The sequence below is a fragment of the Pipistrellus kuhlii genome, unplaced genomic scaffold (assembly GCF_014108245.1).
Source record: "Pipistrellus kuhlii isolate mPipKuh1 unplaced genomic scaffold, mPipKuh1.p scaffold_m20_p_52, whole genome shotgun sequence".
Lineage (NCBI taxonomy): Eukaryota > Metazoa > Chordata > Mammalia > Chiroptera > Vespertilionidae > Pipistrellus > Pipistrellus kuhlii.
The window spans coordinates 1,276,875-1,288,743 of NW_023425554.1; the positions used below are offsets into that span (position 1 = coordinate 1,276,875).

Here is an 11,869-nt window from a genome sequence, read left to right on the forward strand (position 1 = left end):
GAGGGGAAATGGGGAGTGACTGATAATGGGGACAGTTTTATTTTGGGTGATGAAAATGTTCTGGAACTAGATAGAGGTGATGGTTGTACGTCATTTAAATGTGCTAAATGCCACCAAATTGCTTACTTTAAAGTGGTTCATTGATGGTATGTGAATCTCACCTCAATTTTTAAAAATGAACGTTAAGAGGCCGTTGCTCCAGCAGTGAGGAGCCACGGACATATCCCAGTGGCTGGCGGAACCAGCAGAGCTGTGGGAATTCCACTGGCCCAGGCCCCACATGAGAGACAAATAAAAACATTAATGATGAGAGCGAATCATTGATCAGCTGCTTCCTGCATGCCTCCTATTGGGGACAAGACCGAAACGCCAGGCACGTGCCCCGACCAGGAATCAAACCATGACCTCCTGATTCAAACCACTGAGCAACACCGTCTGGGCTAAGCCACATTTTCTTGATCCATTTCTCCACTGATGGTAGCCTAGGTTGTTTCTATGTGTTGGCTATTGTGAAGAATGCTGCAGTACTAGTAAACAAGGGGGTGAAGATATCCCTTTGATATCTTATTTATTGAATGCATAGTAGTGTGTATAAAGTTTTGAGGAAAAAATGTTTCAAATGTTTCATTTGAATTATATAGTTTTTAATCAGGTGAAGATAACCTAACAAAGAGAGTTAAATAATACCAAATTAAAACATCAGAATGTTTTGCAAATTTTACCTGAACCTCGGAATTAAGTTATATCTGTACAATGTCCAAGAAAGTCTTTATGTAAATATTTTTCATTAAAATGACATTTCTACACCACCAGAACATCACAAGCATCATTTGATCCTGGTTTAAATTCAATAAATGGAATTCTTCCTCTCTCTCTCTCTCTCTCTCTCTCTCTCTCTCTCTCTCTCTCTCTCTTAACTTTTTCCAGATTTTATTTTAGATGTTCTGAAACACATCACAGCCTTGTATGATTTTAAAAAATATACATTTTATTGATTTTTTTTACAGAGAGGAAGTGAGAGGAATAGAGAGTTAGAAATATCGACAAGAGAGAAACATCGACCAGCTGCCTCCTGCACACTCCCCACCGGGGATGTGCCTGCAACCAATGTACATGCCCTTGACCGGAATTGAACCCTGGACCTTTTAGTCCCCAGACCGACGCTCTATCCACTGAGCCAAACCGGTTTCGGCACAGCCTTGTATGATTAACAGCAAACCTTAAACTACCGTCAAAGCCTTGAATTTCACCTTTAAAATAAATCACAGAAACAATTTCAGCGACAGTGTTGAAGCTTCGTTGATCACGTTTGAAATTTTGCTGACTTGGGCAGTTTTCCGCAGAACGGTGTCGTCAGTTTTGCATCAGGCAGATCTGTGAGTCTGCATAGTAATGTCCTGCCCATATCAATATTACGTTTTTTCCAGTTCTATGATTTCCTATCTGAAAAGTCTCAATTGCTTTTAGCCATACGTTGTAGTGTTTTAAAAGTCTTGCATTACTTTCTAAACGCTTTTTATCTGCTTTACAAATATTCTTTGACATAAAACAATTTTTTCTGGAAATTTTTTTTGTTATCCAAAAACTTTTTAGTGTGGTACTGAATAACAACATCCTTATCCTTTCTCCTTAACTATTACAACTTTTCTTTATTGGAGCTAAAATAAAGCATGGTTGCTGTTCAGGTGAAATATTTAAGCATCAGCCTTTCCAATTTTAACGAACAGCATTTGCATCCAATGTTTATATCCTGTTACCATAAACTACCCATATTTTGGGGGGGGTTTCTTTTTTTATGCTCCAAATATAAATTAATTGTTATATTTTACAGAGAGTCTTGCACAGTAGCAAAACCGCTCCAGGCTGCTCTGGCTTCTGCAGGTTTTGGAGATTCCAGGGCTGCAACTCACTGTAAACATCATTTCTTCTCTCTCCTCCCACAGGTACATCAGAATGTTATTCCTGATACTGTAATAGGAATATTACAAAGCATGAGTAAGACTTTCTGGATGCTTTCTTTCAATGTTTTATCCTGTGCTTTCTAGTTTATAATTATGAGACCATTGCACATTTGCTACTTACACAAAAAATTACAATGCACCAAGAATAAAAACCAAAGTAAATCTTAGCTATTTGAAACTAGAACCAGGCTGGAAATTTGAGGGCAATGATAAGCTGGTATGTCTCCTATAAGCCAGAGCGATTCATACACGTACACCCTGCTCACAGTGACAAAGGTCAAATTGGCCAAGTTTTGCAAATGTTTCTCAGATGTCACCAGTGTATCAAAATTCATTGCAACGTTCAATAACAATTAGCTGGAAATGTTGCATTTACATTAATTCTACTGCCCTTTGGGAGGAATATAAGGGTATTTTCTAGATGGTGCCAAATATCCCCGGATTTTAGCAATGGAACAATTATATCGGTGCATGCTGTCTGTACAGTAGCCTTGGGTTAACAATAGAAGGTCTTGGTTGCTCTTGACAGGCAAGGAGACAGACAATGCTGGTGTTGTTGCTGCTGCTGTTTTAATCCTCATCTGAGGATATTTTTCATTGATTTGAGAGGGTGGGGGAGAGGGAGCAAGGTCAGGCAATGTTTTGAGGAGTGTTGGGGTTCCATGGAGAAAAGCAAGGGGGTGTGGCTAGAGGGGCATGTAGTATGAAGAAGGGGGGATTCTTTCCCAGATGGAAGAAACTCTGGAATCCTGTGTCTTAGTTTGGGTTCTCCCGAGACCTGGTGAGCATTGGAGAAAGAAACATGTGAATGAGCAGGTTCCTGCTCTGATCAGTCGAGGGGTGATCCTTCTAGGGGTCTTTGAGAGATTGTAGAACACACCCCAGAACTGCCTCACTCAGGAGTGATGAAGCCAGGACTTCACCCAATATACCTGGGTCCTCGCTGTCCAAAGGTCACTTCTGGGGCTGTCGACTCCCAGAACTCCCTTGTTACCCCATGTGCAAGCTTAGCCTGTTCCTGTGGACATAGAGAGACAGGTAGTGGAGGTGAGACAGGGTTAGAGCACCTGGGAGCCACGCGCCAAGCTGCCAGTGACATCCTGCAGGCAGGCAGGGAGCAGAGTGATGTGTTCACTGATGGAAATGATGCAGCAGATTGGGGGGGGGGGCGTGCAGGGGTCCTGTTGCAGGGGAAAGTGGGAGAATGATGAATGTCTGAACTAATGATGGGATGAAGTCCAGGGTGCAATGGAGGGGCTGGCCTTGGCCAGGACCACGGACAGCTCCTCATTTCCGCTCTAGTTGCTCCAGAGACCCAGGTGGAAGGGCAAATCTCACCTGGGTCTCTGAGTTCCTTCTCCCCGGGCCTCTCAGAAGACCCCAAGCTGCAGCAGCTGCTGTTTATACTGTCCCCGAGTCTGTACCTTGTTATGAGGCTGGGGAACCTACTCATTGTCCTGGCCATCGTCACTGTCGCCGGCTCCACACCCCCAAGCACTTCTTCCTGGCCTACCTGGCCGTGTGGACATGCTTCCCTTCCACCATCATCCCCAAGGTGCTGGCCGACCACGTGTCAGGACCCAAAGGGGCCCCTTCCTCTGGCAGTCTGACCCAAATGTTCTCCACCTGGTTTGCTGGCATTGACCGCTTCCTGCTGGCCGCTGTGGCCTACAGCCACCATGTGGCCATCTGCCACCCGCTGCACTCCGCCACATCTGGAACATCACAGCTCTGTGGCTCCTGGCGGTGGCATCCTGGACCACAGCCTTCGGAGATGTCCTGACCCACATGGTATTACTAACCCACCTGTCATTCTGCACCCACAACCAGGTCCCCTGCTCCCTCTCCTCCCCCACCCCCCTGCCCCACCCCACTTCTTCTGTGACCTAGTCCTTTTCTGAAGCTGGCCTGCTCTGACACCTTCCCCCATAATGTAATGGTGTACACCGCGGGCGCCCTGCCCATCATCATCATCATTATCATCACCCCCTCGGTGGGCATATCGGTCTCCTACACATTCAGCTTTGCTGCGGCCTCAGGGTCCCGCCCACAAGAGGCAAGCAGAGGGCTTTCTCCACTGGTGGCTCTCAGCTCTCTGTGGTGTCGCTGCTCTACGGGGTGCTCATTGGGGTTTATTTCAGCCCCGTGTTCTCCCACACGGCGCAGAAGGACTTGGCCGCTGCCGTGATGTACCCTGGTCATGCTCAGGCTGAACCCCTCACCTGCAGCCAACACAACAGCGACATGAAGGGCACCTGCGGGCCTCGTCAGCAGGAAGCCAGTTTTTTTTGTTTTGTTTTTAAAAAAATATATTTTATTGATTTTTTACAGAGAGGAAGGGAGAGGGATAGAGAGTTAGAAACATCGATGAGAGAGAGTCATCGATCAGCTGCCTCTTGCACACCCCCTACTGGGGATATGCCTGCAACCAAGGTACATGCCCTTGCCCGGAATCGAACCCGGGACCTTTCGGTCAGCAGGCCGACGCTCTATCCACTGAGCCAAACCGGTCCCGGCAGGAAGCCAGTTTTTATTTGGTGACCACTGCATTGGGATGCCCACCTGAGTGTCCGCACAGAGTGCCCATCTGTCCTGAATTCCCCTGTCCGGTCCCAATCTTAAGATATTTCTTTTCTATCATCTCGGTTCATTTCTTTACTATCTCATCCTTTCAACAGCTCCTTAGTGAGCATCTGTTATAGCGTAGGTGCGCTTTTACAGGTTGAGGGTAGAACAGGAAACAAACAAAATCCTTGCCTCAGTCAGAACCAGCAGTCTCAGAAAGAGCCAACGAGCCAGCACCTGGATTTCAGACATCTGGTCCCCAGCACTGTGAGAGAATAATGTTTGTTATTTAAGTCAAGCAGTTTGTGGTCGTTTGTTACGAAAGCCCTAGAAAACTACTACAGCAAGTAAGCTATTAATCCTAGCACGGAAATTGGAGCCACCACAAAAATGAAAAATCAGTTGGTGGTGTGGTGGTAAGGACACATACACTGGGTGGCCAGATTATTATGATTATTATAATCTGGCCACTCAGTGTATATCCTATATTTTAAAAGGCTAATATACAAATTGTCCCCAGGAGTTTGACCAGCAGGCAGTTTGGCCAACCGCCCCCAAGACCGACCCCACCCATGCATAAATTCATGCACCGGGCCTCTAGTGTGTGTGTGTGTGTGTGTGTGTGTGTGGCCAGGGGGAGGGGACATGGGCAGCTGGCCGGCCTGCCTGCTGGTCAAACTCCTGGTCAAGGGGACAATACACACACACACACACACACACACACACACACACACACACTAGAGGCCTGGTTCATGAAGATTCGTGCAAGAATTTTTCTTCCCCTTGCTTCCAGCACTGCCTTTGCTCCAGCCCAGAGCCACCTTTCCACCTTCCCATGTTGCCCAGAGGCCTGGAGTGGCTGGGATGATGCGGAACACCTGCGTCCCACCCCACCCCCAGCCACCGCTTGTGCCCAAGTATGAAAATTAACCTGCCATCTTTGTTGGGTTAATTTGCATGCTCATTCCTGATTGGTCAGTGGGCATTTCAAAAGTAAGTCAATTAGCATGTTACTCTTTTATTAGGTAGATACACTGAAGGGCCAGATTATTATGCATTCAGAGATCAGAGTAATCACTCAGTGTATATTGCAGGCTGGAAGGCTGGCGACCATTGTTCTGCCAAAGAACAACACTTGGTAATACCATCACTGCGATAACCTGAGAGGTAGATCATGTGTCTGTGGAGCCTGAGTTTCTAAAAGTGATTGGAAAGAGCTAGCATGTCACTGTGGTTGGCTGCTCCTTGCTGTTTGTCGCAAAGAATTGCAAGAATGCGATGATCTTAGACAAGAATTGGCCACGTTTCAGACTCAGAAACATCACAAGACGGAAAGAGCCCACAGCTTCCTGTCCCTCAAAAGAGCATACATAGAAAGATTGCCTCTTGCCCAAGGCTACTGTTTCAGATGCCCATTCACTGAGAGTGGCACAGAGCTAGGTCATTTAAGGAAGCAAATGCTGCAAATGAAATGGACACAAGAACTCAGGCTAGGAAAGAGCATCGGGTGTGGTTCCTAACAAGGAAACCAACTAGAAGCATTTAAATCAGAAGCTAAGCTTTTCCAAGGAAGTGCATTGCTAAACAAATAATGAGGTCCATTTGTAGAGTCGTATGACTTTTGAGTCTTTGCATTTTAGGTATAAGAGCTAAACCTGAACCTTACCCCAAAGTGGGGCTTGAATCCTGGGGTCTGGTTTCCAGAGCGCTTCCTCCCGACCATGATGTGTTGCTCAGGTGGCAGTGTATCTCTTCACCACCCAAATCTACACCAGGTCAGAAAGGCAGCAGCTGAGGTGTAACCTAAACAGGCTGCATCCAGAATCCCAAGAGCAACACCTCAGTGACAGGTGGCATCACAGAGAGAGCAAGTGGGCCGAGAACTATAAGGTGCCTGGAAGTTTCCCTACTTTCAAACTGTCCATTTAATCTGTCATGGTTTCATTGATGCTGGCGGGAAAATGCAACACTCCAGGGTCAGAGACAAAAGACATACTCACTCCCAGCAGGGCAGGGAGCCTGAATCTTGGATTTGCCTGCTCCACCCAAGTCCCACGGGGACAATGCAGGTGAACCCAGCTTGGCACTGGATGGACACTGGGTTTGCATCACAGCTGAGGAACTCCAAGCTTAGAATCCCCAATCTTTTCTTTCGTTACATGCATTTTTACTAGAGGCCCAGTGCACGAAATTTGTGCATGGGTAGGATCCCTAGGCTTGGCTGGCAATCAGGGCCAATGGGGTTCCTCCCCACCTCCTCCTTCCCTTGCTCCCTCAGTGCCCCACTGCTGTTGCTGGTCGCCTACCATGTTCCATGCCACCCCCTGGTGGTCAGTGCATGTCATAGCAAGCAATCGAACTCCCGTTCTCCCAAACTCCCAAGGGGACACTTTGCCTATTAGCCTTTTATATATATAGATTGATTTCAGAGAGGAAGGGAGAGATAGAAACATTAATGATGAGAGAGAATCATTGATCAGCAGCCTCCTGCATACCCCCTATTGGGAATCAAGCCCACAACCTGGACATGTGCCCTGTCCGGGAATTGAACCATGACCTCCTGGTTCATGGATTGATTCTCAACCCCTGAGTCACACCAGTCAGGCAGAAACCCCAGTCTTTTCAAGTAGACTGCAAACAAACTTCCTTTATCTCAGAGGCATTCATCTTTATTATATGCCCTCTGCTCCACAGGAAGAAACTCTCTGCCTTCTAAGGCTGTTTGCTATCCAAACATCCTTAAAAACACAGAAGAGCAAAAAGCTTCCCATGCACCTGCTTATAAGTTATATGAAAACTAGTGGCCTGGTGCACAAAATTCGTGAACAGGGTGGGGGGAGGGGGAGAGAGAGGGGATGCTCCCTCACAACCCCTCAGGGATAACCAGAAGTTAGACATCGCTCTCACAATCCAGAACGGTTGGCTCCTAACTGTTTACCTGCCTGCCTGATTGCCCCTAACTTCTGCCTGCCAGCCTGATTGTCCCTAACTGCTCCCCTTCTGGCTTGACTGCCCCTAACCACTTCTGCCTCGACTCCACATCCAGGACCCAGGATTCCCTCCTCCAGCTGATAACAGGCACCCGGGATCCGGGCTTCCCTCCCTCTGGTCAGCCATAGGTGCCCAGGTGGGCTGCAGCCACAGGATGGCGGGCAGGTAGCTTTGCCTGGGCTGCAGCCACAAGTGCTGGCGCCTGGGACCGAGGGGTGGTCGACTTCTCTGTCTCCCAGGCTGTAGCCAGCCGCAGGTGCTGGTGCCCAGGACTGTGGGGTGGGCGGCTTCTCCATCTACCGGGCTGTAGCCAGCTTCAGGTGCTGGCGCCCAACTTCTTCGACCCCCACAGGCCCTGAGGGGCAGGGGAGGGGGGCTGCTGCCATGGTTTCAAGCTAATTTGCAAACTCACTCTGATTGGCTGGTAGCGTAATGGAGTGATGGTAATTTGCATGTTTCTCTTTTATTAGTGTAGATACCAGAAACTCAGGAAAAAGTGTCTCCCAATAGTGGTAGCACTGGCATTCAATGGGCTGTGGCAGGCATCTGTGAGGGTAATTTGGGCTGGAAGTCAAGCACATGAGGCTTTTCAGTATAGTGGTTCAGTGTGTAGATTGTGGAGTCAGACCACCTGGGTTCAAGTCCTGGTTCTCTGCCACTTTTAACTGTGTGACCTTGACTTCTCCACTTCAGTTTTTCCTGTAAAATGAGAACAATAGGCCCTAGCAGCTAGGCCCTAGCTGATTTTGCTCAGTGGATAGAGCATCACCCTGTGGACTGAAGGTCCCAGGTTCGATTCTGGTCAAGGGCATGCAGGAGGCAGCTGATCAATGATTCTCTCTCATCATTGATGTTTCTCTCTCTCTCTCCCTCTCCTTTCCTCTCTGAAATATATATATATATATATATATATATATATATATATATATATATATATATATATATATTATTTTTTAAAAAGGAAAAGAACAATAGCCCCAGTAACCATAGGGATATCGTGAAAATCATATATGGGCTTATACATGCAAGGCACTTCGAACAGCACAGGCAGATGGAGGGCCATGTCGGTGTTAACTATAATTATTATTAATTATCATGACGATGCTGCAAAGCTTGTGGTCATGCCTGCTCTCCCGCATTCGTGGGCAAGCTGGGTAACCCACGCAGGGCCCTTGGAATCTGCCTCAGAGAACCTGGAAGGGCACCAGGCTCTCTGCCCCCTGTTCCCCACACGGACTCAAGAAACAGGGCTGCAGCGCCGGAGCTGGGTCTCAGGTTCCAAGGAATCAAACAGACCCAGGTTCAAATCCTGTCTTTGTCGCGTGCCAGCTGCGTGACCTTGGCGAGCAGCTTCCCCGCTGGGGACTTCCAAGTGCTTACGGCACAAGGTCTGGGTAAAGGGGGAGTGAGCCCCCCGCGCCCCACTCCTCACCCATACTCGCCCCAAGTGACCTGTCCAGCACACACTGGGCCGTCCTTAGCCAGTGCCATTTTGATTATCATCGTCATATTATCCTTCAATGAGCAAGACTCCGTAGGTGCCAGCTGAGAACATCTTGGCTCTTTTCCTCCAGCTCAGTGCATTCACTCTGGCCCCACCGTCTCTCGGCATGCCCCAAACTCCAGGAGAGACATGGGGGGGGGCACCCCCATACGGTCCTCTGTTGTCTCAGCCAAGGTACACCCATCCCTCCCACCTGTGGTCTTTGAATCTGCAACCCTCATGTCCACCGCCCCATCTCACCTTTCAGTCCTCCTCCGGACCTCACCGCATGCTACCTCCTCAAGGAAGACCTCCCTGACCTCCCCCCAAGGCTCACCAGGTCTCCCTGTTAGACATTCCATTAACTTTTTGTTTTGTTTTATTTTGTTTTTAAATATTTTTTTATTGATTTTTTTTACAGTGAGGAAGGGAGAGAGAGATAGAGAGCTAGAAACATCGATGAGAGAGAAACATCGACCAGCTGCCTCTTGCACACCCCCTGCCGGGGATATGCCCGCAACCAATGTACATGCCTTGACCGGAATCGAACCTGGGACCTTTCAGTCTGCAGACCGACGCTCTATCCACTGAGCCAAACCGGTTTCGGCAACTTTTTGTTGTTTTTATTAATACTCATCCCAGAGTACTTTTCCCATTGATGTTTTAGAGAGTGGGAGGGAGGAAGGGAGGGGTGAGAGAGAGGAAAGAGAGAGAGAGAGAGAGAGAGAGAGAGAGAGAGAGAGAGAGAGAGAGAGAGAGAGATTTATTGGTTGCCTCCTGCACACACCCCAACCGGATCTGGGATCAAACCTGCAACCCAGGTACATGCCCTTGATGGGGACTCAAACTCGTGGCCCTTCAGTTAGTGGGCTGAGGCTCTAACCGCTGCGCACACCGGCCAGGCTCCAGTACCATTTTTATTGGACACTCTCCCACTCTCCCCACCCCACCCCACTCCTACCCAGAGATTCCTTCTTCCAGCAGCTGCATGTTTCGGAGTGCTGGTCTTTCGCCAGCTGCTGAAGCAGGCGTGGCCCAAGACAAGGCACTCTCCTTTCCCAGGCCACCCAACCAGGGAGCAGCCTTAAGGAACGGGGATGGGGATTGGTGGATAAATAGCCCAGCTTCCCCGCCCTTCAGCCAAGATGACTCCAAAGAAGGTGCTCTCTGCTGCCTCCCAGAGGTGCCCGAGGCACTGCGCCCCAGTTGTCCAGACTGGTAGCAGCTGGTTTCATGACTGCAGTTACTGGCGCCTTCCCTTCTCTGTCTCACCTCCAACCCTCCCACCCTCCCACCCCCCAACTCCCATCCGTGTCTCCTTGGGCTGCCTCCCAAATAAATTACTTGCCCCAGAATTCTTGTCTCGAGGTCGGCTTCTGGGGGAGCCCAAGCTCAGACAGCAGTTCGCCCAAGCCTCTATGAAGGTCATAATGGTTTGCAGGCATTGGGCGTCTCTGCCCACTGGCCTGAGTTATGTCCACTCCTGTGTCCTCAAAGCCTGCCCAGTGCCCGGCATGTAGCAGATGCTCCACAAATGATCCCAAGCCTCCCAGCCCTGGGGGCCAGGTGGTACTGGGGACTCTGCCCCCACTGGGATCCTCAGAAGCCCCGAGCTGGAGAGTTACATGCAGGAGGGGAGATGACTCCTCCCAAGCTATAAATGGCAGCCTCCACTGCCTGGTGCCCCAGGCCACACAGCCTGGACAGCTGGGCCAGTGCCCCCAGGGGCCCCAGATGACCCTTCAGGTCTGGCCAGGGCTTCTGGGATGTCCATGAGGCAGGTACATGGAGAGGACATCACTCCAGTCCCAAGGCTGCAGGGCAGGATGGCACCGCTGGGCCCTACTGCACGCCCGGATCCCTCTCCCCTCCCAGGCATCCGATTCCACCTCTGGGAGCTCCCTGAGCAAGAGGCCGGTGTGGACCAGGGTCTGCCCTACAAGGCCATGGAGCGAGCAGGCGCCTCCTGGGGGAGAGATCCCTTTTCAAGCTGGTGGTGTCAGACCTGGAATTAGCCACCCCACCTGCGAGGCAGGCTCAGAGTCTCCCAGGGCCAGCAGGCAGGGGAGTCAGCTGACTTCCGATGACTCAGCTTGAGACAGTCAGGGAATGGGGGGAGGGTGGGTTAGGACCCCTCTCCCGCTAGATCAGGGTCCAGCTCTGCCACTCGCAAGCTGGGTAACCCTGGACCTCAGCTTCCTCCTCTGTCAAATGAGAATAAAAACAGCCCTCTGCTCAGCGCTCAGGGAGGCTGACGTGAGATGTTGCCAGTCAAAAGCTCAGAACCCTGTTCGGCACCCGGTGGGCACTCAGTGAGCCGTATTCCGTGGTCTACTCTGTACTTGGCACTGCCGGGAAAAGAAGGGAACAGAGTGGGGGGAGATGGGGATAAACCAATATCCTCAGAGCATAAAAGAAGTTCCAGAATGTTCTGTTTGCTGCTATTATGGCCCCAATACCGTTGAGTTGGGGAGTTCTAACCATGACAAAGAGAATGACTAATAGCTTAAGGAGCAGTGAAGGAATCAGGATGGGGCAAAGGGAAGCCAAGAACTCTGAATTTTGGCCTGCCCCCCACGCCCACTCCAGACTTCCCAGGGGTGCTGACTGCTGCTCAGACTCTCTCGTTATCCCACTCCTGCTGTGGCCTTGGGCAGGAAACACGGAAGCCTCTATACCACCTGGAAGTGTTGGTTCAGGGCGCTGTTCGGGAGGGCTTCCTGGAGGAAGAGCCATTTGATCTGGGTTTTAAAGGATGAATACAAGTTTCCTGGTTAAAGAACTGTGTGTGTGAGAGAGAGTGTGAGTGCAGAGAATGGATTGCTCACTTTAATTCATAAGGATCACCTGGGTCCCAGGCTCTCAAGGG

General features: G+C 49.7%; 1 long non-coding RNA gene across 1 annotated transcript; it reads right to left on the bottom strand.

Annotated features, from left to right (window-relative positions):
- Nucleotides 1-1,109: 1,109 nt before the first annotated feature.
- On the bottom strand, nt 1,110-9,999 carry LOC118706581. Its single transcript, XR_004984063.2, has 3 exons — nt 9,962-9,999; nt 9,262-9,346; nt 1,110-2,979 (listed from the first exon to the last, which is right to left on the bottom strand). It is a non-coding gene; the product is annotated as an uncharacterized LOC118706581 (long non-coding RNA).
- Between the last annotated feature and the right edge of the window lie 1,870 nt (nt 10,000-11,869).